Source organism: Columba livia, chromosome 7, assembly GCF_036013475.1.
Source record: "Columba livia isolate bColLiv1 breed racing homer chromosome 7, bColLiv1.pat.W.v2, whole genome shotgun sequence".
NCBI classification, from domain to species: domain Eukaryota; kingdom Metazoa; phylum Chordata; class Aves; order Columbiformes; family Columbidae; genus Columba; species Columba livia.
The window spans coordinates 30,708,880-30,730,080 of NC_088608.1; the positions used below are offsets into that span (position 1 = coordinate 30,708,880).

Sequence of the window (21,201 nt, forward strand, 5' to 3'; positions counted from 1 at the left end):
TCAGTGCCTTGGCCACAGAAGCTGGGTGTCTCTCTCCTTGGGCTTTGTCTCAGGCGCGCTGCCTCTCTTGAGCACCACTGCTTCTTGAGGGTTGAACTTTGTGTTGGCTTTCCTGCTGGTTGTCTCTCAGCTTGGGCCTCCTTCCCAGATGAGTTTGGCCACATTGACCATAGTGACAGGTGCCCGCCTTTTCTTCCCTGCATCCTCTGGAGGAGTAGAAACCTGCTTTTTTATATGCACCAGTCCAATGAGAATTCAAATTTTGTGGGATCACAAGGCCTCTCTATTCCTTGACAGGAGTGCATAATCCATGTCAGATACTAGCCCTGCTTTAAAATGCTTCAGATCCCTAGATCTGTGGTTATACCAGGGAAAGTGAAATAAAACGTCTATAGTACTGAGTGATGGAGAGGAAAGGGAGTTTGTATGTAAAGGGTGAAAGCCTGATCTGCTGCAGACATGCAATAAGAAGGCACAGCCTTGCCAACAAATTTTAGTGTCACAGGGAAAGACATGAGAGCATTTCTGAAGTTTCAGAGTCTTGCAGAGAGTAACCAGGAAGGAATGAATGGGAATTTCTTCTTCACTGTGGGAAAAGGAAATACGTGAGAACATCTTAAGTGTGAGGCTCTAAGCTGCCTCTGCTGATGAAATGGTGGTACCCAGAAGAGGCAGGCTTAGGTTTGTGGTACATTAAAATGAAGTAACAGTTTCATGGTAATTGATGGTGTTTTATGACACATCAGTTCCAGTTTCTGCTTTGTTAAACACTTTTAAAGCTGGTTCAGTGCCCGCAGCTTCCCTTCCCTAGCTGCTGGGAACTCTGTGAACCACTGGCTTGTTAACCTCCTGCCAGAGCTGGAAATGCTGGATCAGTCCCAGTCTCTCATTTTGCCTAGGCAGCACCTGCAGTTCCTCAGGTAAAATGTAATATGCAGACGTGAGCATCATTTCTGGAATCAATTAGAAACTGTTCATCCACATGGTCCTCTGTGTATGTGTGAGTTGTTTTTCTTTGAATTGTTAAATTCATTGTGGAAGAAAATGCTTCCAGTGGACCCTGGTTCTGGTGAGCCTGTATAGGTTAAAAGGAAAGGAGGAGTTACTGTCCAGAAATCACTTTCTTTTGGCACATGTTCCCTCTAATTCTCGATGACCTCACCTGAAGCCTTGTAGCTGACATTGGTTTTGGATTGAGTCTGCATTGCTGATGGTGCATTTGGCTGTAAAGATGAGATTGGTAATGGTTTAATTGATTTCCAAGGGCAGGAGAAAATGCGGTTCTTGATAACCATTGCAATTTCAGGTAATGTATGCTAACAGTGATGTATGGGCTGCTGAGAGCTAAAAATAACCTGGCTGACCTGACCTGCCTTGGCTTTAAAATGCCTAGGGGAGCTTGCTATGGCCTTGTAAAGAGATTTTGTATTTTTGTGTCTGTCTGCTGATGGATCTCTACTGTGAGCCTTGCTAGCTTTGAATCAGAATTTAATTATCAGCATATAAACAAACCAGGTTGCTCCAGTTGTTTCTTCTGCCAAGACTTCGACTGTGTTGTTATGGCTCCTTAGGGTGAAAAGGTGTCCCATGATGGAGTGAAAAACTGTACCCTCCTGATTTGTACCAGAGGACGAAGAAAATTATAGACTCTTCTCTAGCTGTTTCTTGGGGCAGCACACGACTTGTGTGTGTCTCAGTGGTGTTTCATGAAAGTTTAACGACTCTGCATGTTTGATTAATAAATACCTTGGTGGCTTTGACAGTGAAAACTGAGCATCCTTGTTAGGCATCTCCTGGCTACTTCAGAAGGGCAGCAGCAGGCTTGGAAAAACTGCAGTGCACTAACCCTCACCTGACCTACTATGCCTGCAAAGTTCCTGCCAAGGAACTCAGAAGGAAACTGAGTTTTATTTAAGAGCACTGAGGAAAAATATTTAAGAGTTTGGAGATTAGTCGTCAGTACTGGAAGTGGGGCTTGCCAGAAGTAGTGACAGACCAAGCTTGTAAGGCAAACAATGCTGCACCATGGACTGACAGTATCCCCCCGTATTCTGTGTTAAAAATAGATCTTACAGGCTCCAGTTTTAGAATGATCCATTCAGTAATTCATATGGCATTCCATATGTTAGGGTGAGAGGAAGGTGGAAATAGTGGGAGTCAGGGAAAAAGACACTGACTGATCCAGATCCTTATGCCATTTCAGTTCAGTTAATTGCATGCATTTAAAGTATTGTAACGTGAGCAGATGGGGTGTTTCACAGTTATGTGCTGTGTGCACACACACACACACACATATATATATATATGAAGTTCTATAGCACTTGATTGCACAGGGCTGCACTGAGGCTTTATCAACCACTTAGGCTGCGCCTATATGGGGGAGATGATAGCAGTAATCAGTAGTGGGATGGGATGAGTGAGTGATCTAATACTGGCATTCCCAAAACCATGTGAGACATGCACATGTTCAGTGAACAGTCCCATAGTTTGCAGCTTCGTTGCATTTGGTGGCAAATTCAGGGCACCCTTTCTAAGGCTCTCGTGCATCCTTGTTTGAAGCAACCCAGCTCTGAAATCAGTAAACTTCTTCAGGGACCTGGGCCTCAATCTAACTTAGTGCTTTGATACCAGGATAGTTTCCCTCAATCTGAGGAATGACGTGTTTAGAAGGAGACTTACCCCCTGGTTCTGTCTCTCCCTGCCTGCACTGCACTCTGGTCCCTGCAGCGTGGGTGCTCTTGGGGAAGGAGCAGCCTCCCCTCTGCACGGAGCAGCCTGTCTGGCCCGTGCTCCACAGCAGGACGGCAAACAGGCTGCCTTCCTCCTTGCTGCCACAGCTTTTTGGAGGATATAGTAAAGCAGATGGCTCCATGCTTATACATAATCAACAGCAAGCAAAGAATAAGCCTGTTTGTCAGCTTGGGCTTTGCTTTGCGCCATCTATCCCTTGCTGAAAAATGCTGGTTCTTTCCCTTGGAGCCTTGGCTCCTACTGGGAGCTCACTGGGAGAGATTTGCCTGAAGGGGTCCCTTCTCTCTTTTCCAAAACTCCGGTCCCTAAGGTCAGGTTTTGTTCAGGTTGGCTTTTCCCTAAGAGCAGCTAGGTTTTTAGCATCACATTGATGTAGGGTTGGGCTTCACTTAGTGCAGTGTTATTTCTCTGAATCTTCAGGTAAGACAGATTTTTTTTTTAATCAATTTTTCTTTTCTGTTTTTCTTATCTTAAAGAATTCTGTGAGCTAGTGTTCAGGTTTTTACAGCTTGAAGGGACCTGTGGCTACATCAGGGGTTTGGCTGTCACTTAGAGAGACTGTTGGACATACTAGATTTGTTCGGCCAAAGTTAGCATGAACTGTAAGAGGTTTGGACTTGACTGCTCCTTGCTTACAGGGGTTTTTATGTGTTTGTTTATTTTTTATTTTTGTGTCTGTGTGTTAGTCCTGTTCCCAGTTCATACAGCACTTGCCAATTTTCAGGCTACGTCTTCTTTGCTTACTTTCCTGCTTCCCTTCCACGTGGACTGGAAGGTCCAAGGATGCATCTGGTAACAACCAAACCACCATGCTGCCCTCAGAGGATTCCCGTGTCCCACAGTGCCAGCTGAAAGTGCATCAGCACTGAGACACCAACTCATCTCACAGCTGACAGGCATTGTCCATCTGTATCTGCATTGTCATTTGTTTGCTGTGCAGCTGATAAGCTTGGTGCAAGCGGATGCAGCACCTAGTACTCTGGGACTGCTTTAGGACTGAGGCTTCAAGCTGTGTAGTATAGATAAATTGTTAACAATACAATAATCTTGTGCCCTGCTAGTGAGCTAGGAAGGTCAAATGTGGGGAAGAAGCTGGGTTGCAGGAAATGTTTTCTCAGTTTCTGGAAGTCATGGTAGAGATGCAGTAGCTGGCCTGGGCTCTTGCTTCTGGTTCCAGTGAGCTACTTTGCTCCTTGCAGCCTCTTTCCTCCTCCCACCCATTGTATCATCTCATGCATTTGTTTCTTAGCAGGTGTTTGCATGGTGCTCTTGCACTGAGAGGGCTTTCACTCCTGAAGGGTCTTTTGTGAGCTTTAGAAGGAAAATAATGATAATGGACTGGGCAGCGCAGGCAGGGATCAGCTGTCACTACCCTTGGTGTACCCAGGGGGAAATAAGGAGATTCAGTCCAGTGCTTTTTCAGAAATGAAAGATTAATTCAGGATGAGAGAGTCTTTTCGTCTTTTAAAGGGGTAAAACCTTGAGCCACAGAAATTAAATAACAACATGTGGAGTGGTAGTTGAATAAAAATAAAATGTGATAGCAAAAAAAGCCTTAAGCTTTTTAGTTTATCTTGTTCTCTATCAGATGGCAAACACCTGCTCAGTGCATGGATATTAGGGGCATGCTGTCAGGAGACTTTTATCTTCAAGTGATACCTGCCTTTTGCACTCTGCCTTCTGCTCATCAGATTCCATGTTGTAGTGTAGAAGGCACTTGCTGGTCACAGTGACTTGTTTTTCAAGTTACTGAAGTGTAAAATCATTCTACCGAGGCATAACAAAATAAAATAGTGTTTAGTTATTTCTATCTTGGGTGTATGTTGGAGTCAGTCTGAACCAATGTATGTGTGTGTGTATGCTTATTAATAAAATATAGCTTTATATAGAGAAGGCTCCTACACTTTTTTTTCTCCCTTGTTCAAGGGGATGGAAAGAGACAAGAAAAAAGGCTCTAAGGTTAGGTGGGGAAAGTGGAGAGAAAACACAGGAAGGTAGAAGAGATGGAAGTTAGAGAGTCAGTGTTGTTAAATGTTACACCAAGTAAGTTGAAGAACAAGGGAAAAAAGATGGAAGATACCAAGTGCTGGCAGTGCGTGCATTCCACGTTTATCTAATTTTAGGTTTATTTACATTTACAGCTATAATTATAACACAGAAATATTTCAGAATTATCCTGAATCTTTCAGGAGAAGATGATGTTTTTTTTAACCTGAAAGCTTTGTGAGGTTCCGGGGGAATGCTGCTCTTCCCCCCACATCAGGTGTGTTCCAAGCTTGCAGCAAGATCTGCAAAGAGAGGTTATCCCAGAGAGACTCAAGAAAATAACATAGTGCCCAAAAGCCAAGAGTTGCAGAGATGAGTCTGCATGTTAGAGATCCCCAGCAGCTAAAAGAAGATAATGGAAAAAAACAAACAAACCAACCAAACAAACAAACAAAAACTACTGTCATCATAAGCTGGTTTCTGTCCATTCTGCTTCTGTGGCTCCATGCTTGTACCTGCAGAGTACCTGAGTTGAGTGACTCTTACAGCTCCGGTTGTCCTGCTGATTGCAGTGGGGATATTCAGAGGACAGAAGAAGGTGACTTGAGCAAAGGTAGCAGAGCAGAAAATGCAGTCTTTGTGTGGAGTTGAGAAGTTCTCTGTTTCTGAATAGCTGCAGGAGGACAACAACCCTCCTCCTGTTCTTGGCTTTTGTTCAGGTGGTGCTGCAGACAGGTTGTGCTACGTTGTGGTACTCTGTTATATTTGCTGCCTTAACGTCTCACAGATCACTGGATTGGTTGTTTTCCATCAACTTTGGCTGTGGTGAGTGATGATACTATAGTGTAATTCTAAAAATACCCTTGTGGTTTGCACTGCCATATTCCTGGAGCTCTGAAAGGTTTGCAAGAATACCTTTTGAGTGGCTATATAAATAATTTGGAGTTGGTTACCCTGGAAGTGTGAGCTTTTGCTTCATGACTGTTTGCTACTAGTCCTTTTTGCAAATGATGCAGAGTTGTGGGTTGTTCTTTTTTCCTTCCCTCCTCCTAGAAAATTTGTTTAATCTGATCTTTACTGTTTTTGAAGTTGAGGCTTTTTATTCTTTGTGATGAAAATAATACATTTCAGTCTTGCTGAGATTTCATGAATATCTTTCTTGCCAAAATGTGGCAGTGAGCCAGTAAAATTAATGTGCCCTTTGTTTTTCTTTTTGCATAGTTTGATTGCTCAGAAACTGTCTTGTGCAAAAGTCAAGGCTTTGAACCAGAGGCAGATGTGAGTGTGCCTGACTCTACTGCTGATGGCCTTCAAAGGTGTCGGTGGAAGTCCTGTCCAAGATGTGGCTCCTTGGAAGGGATACCCAGCATGTTTCACTAGTGATGTTGGTCCTGACTTGGTCTGCGGGGCCAACTTTCAAAAGCAATGAAAGCTCAGGCTTCCATTGACTACATGCAGAGAATCATCAGAGTTAAGAAAAGCTCAGAAAGCTGGATGCTTGTTAATATTCATCGTTTAATGATTTGTGAGGCTAAAAAATATAAACAAGTGACACTTTACACTTTACACTTTTCACTACAGCAACCTCCTATCTTATTTAATATTGTTAGTGGAGAGCTTGTGTCCAAAAGGGTGTCTGGTGACACCATTAGCTGAATAAGGTCTTTCAGATGTGTCTGTCTGCATTAGTAATGAGAATGCTTGCTCTCATTTTACAAAGGAATAATTTCTTTTAAATATAACCCCCTCCTTCCTGCCTCCCCCCTCAGCCCCCCAAAATGAAACCATCGTCAGAATTCTCAGTACAGCCCTCTTTCATCCCTTTATCTAATGTTGGCTGAAAATGCCTTTGTCTTCAAGTTCCTTCAATTATTAATGAATCAGTTGGATTCTTTTTGCCAATTGGTGCAGAGAGAACCTTGGAGCAAATGTGTATTAGTTACTCCATTTGCTATCTCCTCTTTGTTCCTCTGTGGTCTTTTTTAATAGTGCTGCTCTCCTGGTTTTTCACTCACAGGTTCTGCATTGTTGCATGGGGTTTCTGCTCAAATATAAGAGCTGTCATGCCCCAAACACTGACTTTGCTTCTAAAACCTTTTACAAAGAGGTAGGGAGCTTTCTTGCAAATGCTAGGAGCATCTGTGTGCTTCAGTCTCTGCTTTCATGTTAACAAGTGGACAAACACCTTTATCTGAGGCAGTCCCACAATGTGGACCAGCTGGAAGTCTGGGGGACGGCAGGCCACCAACCCAGTCAAGTTGTTTGCATCCAGACCCTAATGTATCACCTCAATGGCACTGTGGAGTGGTGAGGACCAGCCTTGGTGCCCTCCTCCCCTCACTGAGGTGCTCCGGCAGCAAAGAGGAGAGCAGCTGGTGGGATTCACATGGAAGAGCTGCAGTGCTTGTCAAACCTGCCTTGTCCTCTGAGACATCATGTTAATTCAGCATGAGCAGCGTCAGTGCAGTGCTGTGCTCACCTTGGCATGCTTTTTCCAGCCCCAGTGTCTGGGGAGCCATAGGCTTTGTGGCTCTCTGAACCCTAATGGCAGACTGGGCTGAGGTCTCTGGCACCATGGCTGGCCCAGATTAGAAAGGTGTGGAAGGAGCTCTGCACTGGCGATCCTGATTTGGCCTCTTGAGCAACCTGCTGAAGGGTGGAGAGAGAGGTCAATCCTGTGACCCGGGTGAATTTTGCTGGGGGCTGTATCAGTTGTCCAGTCTATGCACAGTTGCACAGTTATAGAAACCAGGCACCTGTAGGACAACAGGATCTTCATTCAGTCCAAGGAGGATGCTAGCATGTCTAGGCACTGTCCTTGGTGCCCTTTTTATAAAAATAAATATGTAAATAAATCGTTTGACCTTCCTCAGTAACAGATTTTTTTAAAAAAAAATGCCTCACCAAAATAATCTTTGCTTTTAATTAGCCCAGTGAGTTCCTCTTCTCCCTCTTCCTTGTTGATTTAGAATGTAATGGCTTGCTTGCTTTATCTTCACAAATAATATAACCTGGAAGATTTATATTACTGTTTGATTTTCTGTGCTTTAGAGAAACCTATCTGAAAACATGTGCTTTACAAGGAAAGATTAGAATAATATTTTTCCAAATTCTCCCTTTTGCTTATATCTATGGTCTCCCCAGTTTGCCAGTATCTTAGTCCGCAAACCACAAATTTTGGCACTTCTCCAGCTAAGACATCACCACCAACAAAGAAGATGGAATAATCATCCCAGTGTTTTAGGGACAGCATCCCCATTAGGATAAGTAAAACTCTGATTTGTCTTTTTTTTCCCCATTATAAGCCTTTTCCTGCCAAGCTACTGCCTAGCTATTTACTCCCTGTTTGTCTAGTTACGTGTTTGAGGCCTTATCTCTCAATATGCTGTTCAGTCCTTTATTTTCTGCTTTTGGATTTGGGAGATGCTCTGTAGTATGCTGCAATGTTCTTAGTTTTTGAAGATGCTTTCTCAAGTGTGGCAAGCTCATCCCAAGTTGGGGTCAAACTCACATTTTGTAAATGCAAAATCAGTAGGGAATGAGATTAATTTGCTGGGATTTGTCACGGACAAATACAAATTGCCAGCATTATTTTTTCAGTCATGGCCTTGTCTTGTAGGTGCTTGTAAACTACTTGTTTATTTTTTTCCAAAATATTTGCCAGGATGAGGTTTAACTGACTGGTTTGCAATTTCCCACGGCCTCCTTTCAGGAGAGAGTGTGATGTTTGATCTTCTCTGGGATCTGTTCTGAAACCTTAAATGCTCTTGTTGAGTCAGGGAGGACTCAGAATTTGCTGAGCTGCATCTATCTTGTTTTGAGTGTTTCTTAAGCTGCTCTTTCCTATTCTGACCTGAGGTTTTGCTTCTTTTTAAAATTAATTACATGCAGTATTTGCTCACTATTCATCTTGCTTGTGGAAGTTGAAGCATATCTTGAATATGTTGAACTGTACCCTTTTGTGCATCATCTTTGCTGTGCCTCTCTGCTGAACCATGACTTGCTCTGTCTGCTTTTCAGATTGTGTTGAACCGTTTTTGGTTGCTTTTTATGTTCCTTGCTGATTGTAATTCGTTTTGTTCCCTAGCTTTTCTGATTGTATTCCTGTGCTTTTGCTGTCCCTTAGTTACATGATATTTGTCTCTGGTTTTTGTCTGATTTTGGAGTGTTCAGGCTCTTAAAAAGCTTAGTATATTCTTCCTCTGTACTGGTAGAGTTTGTTGTTAAAGCTGCTAAACTCTCTTACTTCTGTCTTTCCTTTCTGGTTTTGTGCATCTTGGGAGCCTTGCACAGAGCATAAACCCTTGTCTTTTGAGCTGTCTGTGCTTTCTTCTGTTGCCTGCCAATCTGAATGGAGATTTTTCAAATAAACCCAGGTAGGATGGTAGAGGAGCCATGACCAGCAACTTCCCTCTCTGTCGTCACCTCTGCCTTCTCCCCTTTTAATTCCAGACCACATATTGATCTGTGCCCCAGTGTTCTGTGGGGTCACTCCTCTGCTGAACAGTGCCAGCCTTTGAATACAGTGTAAACCAGTGTCCTCATGGCTTATGTAGCAAGAATTCCCATGGCAGTTCTTCAAACAGCAGAGGTTCCCCGACTCACTGGCAGTGCTGCTGTTTGGGCCTGACATCTAAAATGCCATTGATCAAAGTACATAATCTAAAAGAAGGTCATGTCCCTTGAGGTGTATCAGACAAGTTCCAAGGTCCTTCATTTATCCAAAATTCCATTTTGCCTAATGACTTTCTTGTCTTCCATCCCGTTCTGATAAACCAGATTTGACTATAATCGTGTTACACCTCCCAAAAGTCTCCCTGGTGATGGCAATTGGATGTGGCATGCTTCGCTGCATACCCGGAGCTCATGGGCAGCGTAACTGAGCGCTGTTAAACAGCTGCTGCTTTTCACCCTCAAGGCAACGACCCGGTAGAGATAAGGGGAGTAATTCTCATGTACAAAGAGCTTAAAAATCATTTTGGACAGCGCTGTGAGACCAGGGTGAATGAAACCTATGTTTAGGTTACCCAATCCAAGTCCCAGTCGTTAAACCCATTTCAGTCTTGATGTAGCCACTGCTGTGGACTCAGTGGAGCTGTGGCTGACTTCAGTGTGTGTAAGCAAAGAGGCAATAGGGATCATTATGTTAACCACAGGCACACTGCTTTTATGGTGATGCAAACAAGAATCAATCGCAAGTAGCTAATGAATTAGCCTACAGTATCTGCTATGCTCATTTCACAGTAAATGCAACAGTCAAAATCCATTAAGAAGCCCTTTGCAATTGTGTCCTCTGCAAAGAGGACATGTCACAGGCAGTGCACACACTGCCAGCCCTCCTTGTCTTTTATCCTTTATCAGCCTTTATCTGAAGTGCTTCAAGAGTGTGCGTGAAATCCAAGTTCTGATCCAAATGCACTGAAGTCAAAGAAGGGCTTGTGGTGATTTTAGCTGGGCTTTGTCTTAGAGGTCCAAGTGGCTATTACTTATGGTTGGTTTTACTGGAAATCTGCAGTCTGTGAAGGACAGCTATTGCACAGGCTCATCTCCACGCAAGGGACCTGGATACCCGTGTGAAGAGGGAACAAGCTGTTGCATCATGCTGGCACAGTGTCACATCAGTGCCCATGTGGGTCAGGCTGACTGGTCAGCAGCGTTCTCATGAGGCAGCTTTTGTTGTCTCCCCGTTGCAGTGAGGACACAGTTGCTTCCCCTCTGTGCAGCTCAGCTGCCAGCAGCTCTTCCATGGGTTTCTGCCTGACCGCCTTCCTTACATAAAGCAGTGTGAAGTGAGAAGCTGTTCAAACCAATTCAGCTGCATGTTACTACATGTTACTGCAATTCATATTATGTGTCTGGTTGGTTTTGCTATCGAGGAAAAACAGTGAGTTGTTAGGGCTAGCCAATTTTTTAAACAATTTCTTGAAGGAAGGTGTGGACATAGGAGAAAATAGCTAGCTGGCAGCTTTTAGGAAGACAGCATTTATCTGTTAGGGAAGATATCTCTGAAAAAAAAAAGGTTAATCTTTAAATTGACTTATAAAAATTAAAGGGCAAATACTTTTTCTCTGAAAGGGGTCACAGATCCAGACGCATTTCAGGAAAACCTCTATTTTCAGTACTGCATTTCACTATGTGTCAATGTCCTGTTGACTGAAACAGAACTTAAATGTTTGCTTACACATTGTCCTATATAAACAGAATTTAAATTTAAATGCTGCCTGAATCCTATAATTAGTCAAAACAGATAAATTTGTGTTTTTTCCATTGCAGTGATTGCTTTATATATGTGTAAGGCCATGCCAGCTCAGAATCTATGTTTTAATTGCATGTCAAGCAAAATCTGATTCAACAAATGATTCATGAGTTTAAAATATTTTATTTATAAATTTAATACAGAATAACTAAAGCTTCTGTGATGAGGTATGATGTGACAGTTAATTGAAAACCATTAGGTTACATGGTTAAGTGAAGTACAAACTGACATTTGAATAAGATCTGTCACAGTAGCTGTGATATTTTACTGTAAGCAAGTTTTTTGTCTTAATTCGTCACCTCGCTAGTAGGCCAAGAGAGATGGAAGAGATGAGAAGAAGTGATAGGGTTTGTAGGTGCAGTATTTTCTTAGTCATGAGCTGTGTGATAGATGGAGAAATACTGTGTCTCTAAGATGCACATGGCAGGGCAGGCTTTCGCAGGGACACCCAGCAGCATGAGGGCGGTGTGTACATAAGGGCTACCAGAGCACCTGTGGCTAACTTGGGGCTGAGTGGCGTTGGACTGGGTGGTATCAACTGCAACATGATACGTTCTCAGGAGCGTCTCTCAGTTCAGGCAGAGGTGTAATGGGAAAGCAGACCATGGTTTTCAGCATTAACTGGTGGGTCTGGCTCCTACAGCTTTAGGAGCCTGGTTTAAGCATCTCTCTGAAGCAGGAATTTCTGTGAGTGTGTTGGGCAATCACTTTCTTTTCCTCTGCAAGCAGCAAGCGAAGGGCAGAATTACCCCTGAAGACAGGGTGAAGCTGTGGAGGATTAGCGCAGGCAAGCAGAATAAGTAACACCATGCTCAACAGGTGTCCTGCAGCACGTGTTGTTCAGGCTTTGACTTTTCTGTCTCCTTTATCTGTTGGGAAGCAAGGGTTGTTAGGAGGAGGTGCCAGAAAGAGGAAGGTAAAAGGAGGGTGCATGAAGAAGGGAGAGTAAAAGGGGAAGAGTGGGAAACAAATGGAACAGAAGGGGTGAGAAGGAAGCAGCATTTGGAAGAGAGCTGGAAGGAGGCTTTGGAGCAAAGAGACAGGTAGGGGCAAGGGGGATTTTGAGAACTGAAATTACAAAAAGCAGTTGGTTACCTTGTAACAGTCAAGGCAACACCACAAGCATTATTTTTAACTATGTCCATCTCTCTTTGCCTTTTTCTGACAACTTTAACTCTTAATTTTCATTCAGAAAAAAGCTCATTTTCTAAGAGACTCACAAAACTTCATCCTTCAATCTATCTCAGGGGCCATTGTGAATCCTGAGTCCCTCACAGGGCTCGGTGCTTGTGGGTGGCCAGAGGAGTTGCCTCTATCTCTTGTTGGTGTGAGGGAGGATTTGTGGAAAAAATAGTATCTTTAGATAGACCAGAGGATTAATGATCATTTATGTTTTGACTGCTGTGTGCACCAGCACTGCTCTGATAAGAGCAAATACTATTCCCTGAAAACTTGCCTTCTGTTATGGCCTTAGCTTGTTGTGGCTATAACACTACAGCTACTACTTTATGTGGTAGTGCAAAACTATGCATTTTAGTTCCCTGCAGAGAGTGGAATTAAAGATGAAATAAAAATGGAAAAGAAGAATAAACCCACCTCTTTTACCTACTTGTTTAAAATAGTAATGAATTGATTGCAGACACTTCAGTGGCTCAGGACTGTCAGAGAGGAGCTTTGTGTTGGCTTGTATAATCTTTGAGCCTCCTAATGATAAAATGTTGACTGCACAGGTTTTTCACGCAGGCCCTGAAGACATTGTGCTCATGGATGTGTGCAGTTCAGCAGTCTGGTTTTGTGGAAAGTCATGGCATTCTCAAATGGACTCGGTTTCTGCAGGAATGTTGGTGCTGTCAATTATTTCTGATATTGCAAGCTCAAGGAACTACCTGAAAATTTGAAATCATCTTCCAGGGGCAGCGCAGAGATCATTGAGCCCAATTCACTGGTGACAAGGCAGTTGCAGGCTGTACCAATGGGGACACATCAGATGAGTTTAGTGATGTTTCAGTGGTTCTCCAAGATGGAGATTTACTTCTGCCATGTTGAAATTTGGAGTCTGACTGCTCAATCATCTGTTTACCTATTGCTTTCCCTCTGTGAAAGGATTTTGAGCTTGGAGTATTTTGCCCAGCTGTCACTGACACTGGCACCCCAGAAGCAATGAGATGGGGCTGTTCCCCCTTACATGCAGTACCCAGGGCAGAGCTGATGGTTTACTGCAGGATCATTATAAAAAAGCTTGCATTGTAGCTGTTGATAGTAACTATACCACAAATACATACAAGGTTTGAGAGCTAACAAACACCTTTCATGAATTTTGTTTTCTTATTCTTTTATCCTCAATGGTCCCTAAGCTAGAAACCTAGTATTTCCTGAGAAAATCCCAATAATGCATTTATTTGGTAACTTCAAAGCATTTTGTGCAGAATTTGTTGTTCTGAAAAGCAGGCCTGGGACAATTTGAATATCTTACCTCTTCCAGCTTGATTTCAGTGACATGCTGGCACAGAGCAAAATGGAATCGAGATCCCTTTCTAGGTATTCCTCATATCTATTATTTAATTGTGGAGAGTCAGCTTGGATTCACAAAAGAGAGATCATGCCTGAAATATCTGACTGGTTTAAAACAAATAAGCTGAGATAGAGGAAAGCGAGGACATAATTTGCCTGGGTTTTGACGGCTTGTTTATGTAACAGAAGCCCATGTTGTATCAGCTGGTGGGTTAATGGGTGCAAGAGAGCTGGCTGTGATACTCTGCATGAAGGGATGGGGGGGCTTTCGGAAGGGCAATGTCACCAGTACAGGCCTGTTCTGTTGGTGGCCTGGGAAGGACGGATAAATCCAGTAAAGATGTTGAAATCTGCTGTGGATAGAAAGCTGGGGGTACTGCTGGTGTAAAGGAAATAGTGCAACTGAAAAGGCTCTGGAGGGGTTGGATGCATGAGGTGGGTAGATCAGCTCTTGCACACTCGTTCTTTGGGGTTGACACTAAAAACAAAACCAGGGCTCCACCTGTATTCTGAAACTTTCTAACCTTCCTTGAAATTCTTTGTACCACGCTACCCACAGGAGCTGCTAACTCAGCCTGCAGCTTTTCCTAACTCCTCCCTACCCTTCATCCTCTCCCTTATCAGTAACTATAGAGATACAGATGGTGACTCCAGCCTCAGCCTTCCTCGCCGTGTAGCCCTAGTGGAAGAGCTAGTGTGCTATACTTACTGTGCTTTTCCAGAATTCATTAATGTGTTTCTATTCTGATTTCCCCCTTTCAAGAAGGGAAAAAAAGAAAAGCAAGGTTGTCTCTCAAGTGGCTGGTAGAATAGGATAGTCTGATTTTTATTACTACTGCAGAAGAACAGGCAATATTTACGGAGTCTGGTGAAGCATCTGTCTCCTCTCAACCTCTCCTGCAGGCAGCCATCCCCAGCACTGTTATAAGTGATAACACAATAGTGAATAAAAGGAAAATTCCCTGTACCAGGGCTATTTTTACCAGAGTGGTGAAGTTTCAGTTCAGCAGGCTTATTCCTCTAAATCTACATCACTGATGATATTAGACGCTATTTTAGGCATTGCGTAAAATGTTCGCCCAATCTTTGCTAAAAAAGAAGCAGAAGCAACCAACCCCCAAGTCCTTTGTTAAAAGCTGGTTGCAAGATTTTGGCAGTGGTTTAGATGGAAAAAATTTAAGCTTAGAGTCTGGGAGGGTCTTCTAGCTTGACTTGGCAGCACAGGTTGTGTGTGACCTTGGGCAAGCCCAAGCCCCTTAATTGTTCTTTTTTTTTTTTTCCACTGTCCTGCAAATAAGGGGATTCAATTGCTACCCTCTGTCATCTTTTGGCTGTTCTAAGTAATCTGTTATAATAGAAACTGTCTCCTGCTTTGCCCAGCACGTTGCACAGAAGGACCCAGTGTACAGCTGGATTTTCTAAGCTCTGCTACAGTACAGTAAGGAAACTAAGTCTTGCATGAATGTCAGAATTAAAGAGAAAAACCCACATGAACATGCAAGATCTTTTAGAGGTTAGACCAGGTTTCAGTCACAGTCTCACCACATTCTTAGCTGAGACTGTAAATGTATTTTTTTCTCTTTGAGAGGTAAGGTGCTGAAAATGCATGCTATACAGTATGCTTTCAGAATGTAAACACTTCTAGGACCTTGACTTCTCAACTTACTAATGTTTTTATTTTCTTTTTGCTCACAAGCATTACTGTTTCACTGTGTTGCGGTACGTGAATTTTATGTAACGAATTTGCTTTGTGGCTTGATCCTGCTTTCCCGGCTGGGCCAGGAAAACATGAAGTTAAATCTCAGATGGGGCTGAGTGTTCTCTGTGTTCCAGCATCTACCAGGATTAGGCTCTTCATCCCTGTCTCCTCCTGTGCCTTTTGTGTTGTCAGAAATACTTTTATAGGAATATGAAAAGATGTATCACAGAGCAGCCAGAACAAACTTGATCGTTAAGAGTATCTCTTATTCACACTATTTCATGAAAAAAAAGCATTTGCCATGGGCCATTTGGCAGTTTGCACCCCTGGCAATACTTGCATGGGCAGAGTGAAGGCAGTTTGAGTGGCCGGTTGAAGATTCAGCCATGGGCTCCAGCATCTAAGACACAGTCTGGCGATATGTGTCAGTCCATTGTGAACCATGTGAGGTCTGTCAGGAACATCTAAGAGAAATTACAGGACAATTTTCAGGACTTCTTCCTACACCTCTGCCATCCCCACTACATGGTGTTTCTGGGACTTCCAAGAGCTCCTGTTTTCTTTAGGGGAAGAGTGACTTGTGGAAGAGAGCTGTAGAATTGAGAGATGGTAGTGATGCTGTGAACAAGCACAAACTGTTAAATGGTGGAGCTGAGGAAGACAAGGGTAGGATTAGAGTTTCCTTGGTTTCTGCAGAGGATGAGCCTCTGCAGTGGGAGGTTTGGCAGCAGCAGGCACCCCTTCCTGTGAGTCACAGGAGTCTTTCTCTGAGGAAAGGTCTAAGAATTGCGCTAGTGCTGCTCTTGCTAGTTTTTTTTCCTGTTCTTTTTGAAGGCCTTTTTGCTGCCACGTGGTACCCGCTTCACCATCATCCTTGTCCCATACAGGCTGTCTCTGGGGGTTACCTTCCTCCATTTCCTCATCCTCCTCACTGCTGTGGTGATATAGAGATTGGGGAGAAACTGACAGGTCAGGACAGGTGCTTAAAGGCCCTAGAATCTGTTTATAGCAATTACAATGGAACTTCTGATTGATGCAAAGTTTGATAGATATGTGAAAAGTCACCTTGTTGTGGTTGTGCGGGAAGGCAAAAGGGAATTGATTCCCTTTGCAGCCCCCCACCCCCAAAGTTTTGGGAGAGAAGTCCTGAAAATCCATGGGAGATTTGTTACTCCTTCCTGCAAGCCTGTTGTCCCTCTTGAAGGTAAATGGAGTTTGTTGGATCTCTCCCAAAATTTGTGGTAGATGTTTCCTTCTCCTGTTGACATCCTCTCTCTCAAGGGCTTCACTGTCACAGGGCAGAGAAATAGCATCTTGCTGTTGGGAAGTAGACCTAGTTGGCTTGTGTGTCCTGACTGCAGAGAAATTTAAGCTTGTCTTCAGCCCTTAAGAGTGTGGTTGGGCTTGTTAGTTTCTCTTGACTGGTCCATTGCTTCTTATGCCATTTTCATTAGGAACTTAACAATGCTTGAAAACACACCAGTTCATCTTTCAAGTTCTTCTCACTTTTCTTTTGTTTGTTTAATTCCTTTATGTTACTCTACCCCTTCTCTGCTGCCCTTCACCAGTCGTGCTGTATCTCTTCCCAGAACACTGGGTGATTTCAAAATTCACAGGTCCCTTGTCCTGCTCAGATTAATGTTGTTCTGGAGAAAGCCTAGGAATAGGGAGGTGAGATGGAGGCAGACACAATGTCTGAATAGTGGCAGTAAAATTGCCGTGCAGGGAGCTCTGTTTCTCTGTTGTATTAGTCCTGAAGGGTCCCCGCTTGTCCCTACAGTCCTGCAGCACTTCTGTATGTTCCCATTGGTGTGAATAAGCAAATGCAAGTCTCAAATAACAGCGTAGAAAAGCTGGTTCCAACACGTGAGCAGAAACACTAGATAGAAAAATAAAGGGGGAGAGCGAATCACCCTCCTAATCCGTAATGCAGAAAATGCTAAATCCCTCAAGACCTCCTTTTCAGCGTGTACCATCCGTAAAACCTGTTTAGGATTTGGATCGGCATCGCAGTGGAAACCGGGTGTGCTGCTGCCTGTGTGCAGTGCGTGCCTGTGTCTGTTTGGCAGCAGCACAAAAGAAAACAGTTGATGATATTCATAGGATTAAAGGCCCGGTTCCTGGGGACACACTTGGTTGGATGCAATTAAAATGCCTCTCAGGCATTTGATATCAGCAACCCCTTGACAAACTGCTTCAGCAGCCGTGAGGTGCAGCATCCTATTGTAAGTGAATGATGGCGGAGCTGGCTGGTTTGTCATCATTCTCGAAATTTCTGTGGCCAGTGAACTCCCTCTTCCTCTCCCACTCACCCTCTTTTCCTTTTCACCACTGCGGGGATGACTTCTAATTTGCAGTTTTCCTTTTCCTGACGTACACATGGTAGATACAAGCTGGTGGCTTGCAGACTGCGTCTGTCTGGAGATAGGCAGTGAGCCGATGGATAACAACACTCCAGGAGAATGATTATGCAGCAGTTATTTAAGGATAGGATTTTGTGGTATGGCAGCATATGAGCTGGTAATAATTTTCATTTAAAAATGTCAGCTTTGTTTGCTTGTTGAGGATTTGAAAGAGTTATACCTTTATGCTGTAGCTTTTTGGATTTATTCTGCTCTAGATTAAATTCTGTAGCAGTGCACACTGGATGAATTAAAATAGATAGGTAATAAACTTCAGTGCTTTTGTTTATAAATATATTTGCATACGTAGTGTATATTAGATGCATACACACATATTTGTATGGATATATTTATGCATCTGTGTTTTTGTATAATAGAAAAATAACTTTTCTCATAACTGAAAGCTGGTTTTTAGAAAAATCAAGTATTTTCAGTTTTTTTTCTCCACCTTTGTTTTATATGAACAGATTCTTCACTATATAGTCTTGGACGTGACACACTGATTGGAATCTTCCTGTTCACAGATCAAAAAGGTAGGATACCTCTATTTTTGAATGTGATTTTGAGAATGTAGAAATGACTGTGGTACAGGGTGTGGGCTGTTCTTTACTGTTGTTGTTGTTTAAACAATGTTATTCTTCATTTTTCCAACTATGTTTTGTTGTAGCTTTGCATTGATTTTCAAATTGTCTTGGCAGGCAGTATAAAGTTATTTTTGATGTGTATGCTTATGCTCTAGCTTTTTAATTAGTCCTTTCGGCTGCAGCTACCAAAGGGTGAGATACAAACCTGAGTGCTTATCTTTTGTCCTGTGTTAGTATAGTGAGGGTGCAAAACTGCCTCCTGTCATATCGGATGTGTGGTCGACTTAATATTGATTTTTAGCATCAGCAAGAACAGGGTTAAAATTCACTGGCTTGCTCAGAGCAGGTACGATCTATCACAGCACACAGCAGAACGCATAGTGGTGGTTTCATACTGTATCACTTTCATGGAGGAGGAAACTTATTTTAACCCATTTGCTGCTGCCAAAAGCCACAAGAATCTCAGCTTGGCGTTTCTATGCACAGAAGGGTGGGGCAGTGCTGGAAGAGTGTCTGTCTGATGGCTTTTTGACATATCACTGGCACTTCAGAAATTATTTCTACATATCAAAATGAAGCAAACAGACCACGTTTTTTTGACAGTGTCATTGCTGGTTCCCGAGAGAAGTAGTTTATTATCCTCTTCCCCCTAATATCTTTTGGCTTTAGATGTCTTAACCCTTTGATGCTGTGAAGGAAACAGTGAGATAAACCCCTGCTGAATAAAAAACAGTGGGTGGCTTTCTTTGTATTGGTCTTTCAAATGTGTCAAGTGTTAAGGAATACAGATCTCATTGATTTGTAGTAGGGACTGTACCCTTAAAAAAAAAAAAAAAGGCAGGATTGAAAATTTGCTCCCTCCACCTTGATGGCGAGAGGGAAAGGTTTATCCACCTAGCATTAACTTCTTGGGTACCAGTTCTCATCCAATACCTTCCAAACCAGACTCTGTCAGTCCTACAGCTGATCATACTTCTTAGCTCTGCATTTAGACCTGAAGGGAATATGTGTGTTTGTAGGGCAGCAATCAAAATCTGCATGTTTCTTTAGTCTGAAGTTTCAGGGTGCCTTTTGAAAGCCAGAATAAAAAAGGTGAGAAATTGTTCAGGCAAGACAGCTATGTTTCTAGCCTGGGTAAACCAGGTGTAATGATAACTCTGTGAGAAAGCCTGGTCTCCTGAAAAGGCCAGCCTGGGTGCCCAGACAGGCAGGAACCCCAAGCCAGAAGGTCGGAGCTGGCAAGGATGTGGGTCACTGCTAGCAGCATTGCAGCCCTTGGAAATGTGGGGAATCATCAGTTTCATTGCAATAAATTGCTAGGGCTGATTGTTAGGCGCTGTTTCCTAGGGTAAAGCATTTGTGAATTTTCCAGGATATTTTCTCTCCTGTTTTTCTGATGTACAATTCTATTCATAGTTTTCTCTTCTACATGTCTTTCTGTTCTCGTAGCCCTTGTATTTTCTCTTTGGCTGAAGGATTCTTACCTAATAGGTTTTCCTGGCTAAATAAAATTCTTTAAAGGAATGCTTCACTTGTTAGTTTTTCTTAGTTGCTTTTAATACTATTTCCTGCTGGTATCAATTATCACTAGACTCATTGAAATAGAAAAACCTGAAGTAAATAGTGTATAAAATGCTTCAATTCTTGAAAAACACATCCCCCAATCTGTTTTTAGGTATGAGCAAGTCCCTTCTCTTCTACTTGAAATTTCACTTCCATTATCCAAGGGCAACAAGCCAAACTGCAGTCTCATTCTGATTTCATTAATGTTTTGCAAACTCTGTCTCAAGGACTAACCCCGCTTGCTGGGCTTGATGTCAAAATCCAAGGTTTTACTGCAGTGCTGGAGAAGGGGACAGAAAGGATGTCTCACAAATAGAAGTGATGGCATTGTTAGCGGAGGAGTAGAACTGCCTAGTGTTTACAGTATCAGTGGTAATGAGTCAAATTTTTTGACAATGTGATCCCCTCAGATGAATGGTTTTCATCTTCTGTGGAGATGTCTCTTATCTCCTGGGCACAGCAACTTATCAGAATTCTTATGGTCTCCCAAAAAGAAAGAAGATTGTCACCTATTTGCTAATAAATCAGAGTTGGTGAGAAGACTTTTTAAAAATTATTTTTAGAATAAACAAGACCTATATTTTTCGTAAACCTCTGACTTTTCGTTTATTTTGACCTCCTCTTTTGATCTGGGTTTTTAAGATTCATGTTACAAATTGTTTCTTCTGGCTACAAAGAAGAAAACAAGAAGTTATGCTGGCAAAAATGGAAATTATTTCATACAATTTATTGAAGTAGCAATAAGGGGCACTTAGTTTAGAGACAGCTAATTCTAGATTGACAAGACTTAAAAATCCTATGGCTGCAGTGGTAGCATAGGGTGGCTTGGAATACCAAAAGAGAAACATTTTGTTAGCTGATAGAAAAAGGCAAGAGAAGGCAAAGCGTGCGGTGGCAATGAGGTGTGTTGGATTACAGTTTGTGGACTCCGGGGCATGCACCCAGAATGACATGTTGTTTGGCACTTGCCTTCATTTAGACGAATGAGATGGTGACCCAATGCGCCAAAGGTGTTCAAAAGCTACGTGGAGTGTCAGCTCCTGCCCAGGGCTCTCTTATCAGAAGCAGCATGAGGACAGAGCTTGGGCACATGTGGTTGCCTCTGTCCTGAGATCATCATCCATTTTCTTAAACCCCCCTGGTTAGACAGGCTTTCTCTTAGCATGTGCAAAGGACATAATGAAGGGGTTTGCTTTATGGTTGTTTTAGGCTGGGTTTCAACATCCTCCATTTGTTTACGAGGATTAGATCACCAGAGTTAATGTTGTCTTGTCCTATGAGTACCTGGAGCAAGTTGGTTTTTTGAGCATCAGAATTAATGGTGCTGACCTTCCTGTTGATTTGTGTTTTGTGCTTGATGAAGAATTCTCAGTGAAGATTTTCCTGCTGTTTTAGTGATTAGAGAAACTACCTCCAAGTCAATTTTTTCAGTGGTAAATAAGAGTCACC

The 21,201-nt window shown here is 42.7% G+C and overlaps 1 protein-coding gene across 50 annotated transcripts in view; it reads left to right on the forward strand.

Moving 5' to 3' along the window:
• MAP2 (microtubule associated protein 2) overlaps positions 1-21,201 on the forward strand; it is a 226,947-nt gene that overhangs the window by 74,498 nt on the left and 131,248 nt on the right. For 40 of the 50 annotated variants that reach the window (XM_065068994.1, XM_065068995.1, XM_065069003.1 and 37 more), the window contains one exon: positions 18,073-18,138. The gene's annotated coding sequence lies outside the window, so the exon portion shown is untranslated. Of the gene's footprint in view, positions 1-17,251; positions 17,724-18,072; positions 18,139-21,201 lie in introns of those variants that run through there. The other 10 variants (XM_065069008.1, XM_065069034.1, XM_065069020.1 and 7 more) reach the window with 6 other exon arrangements.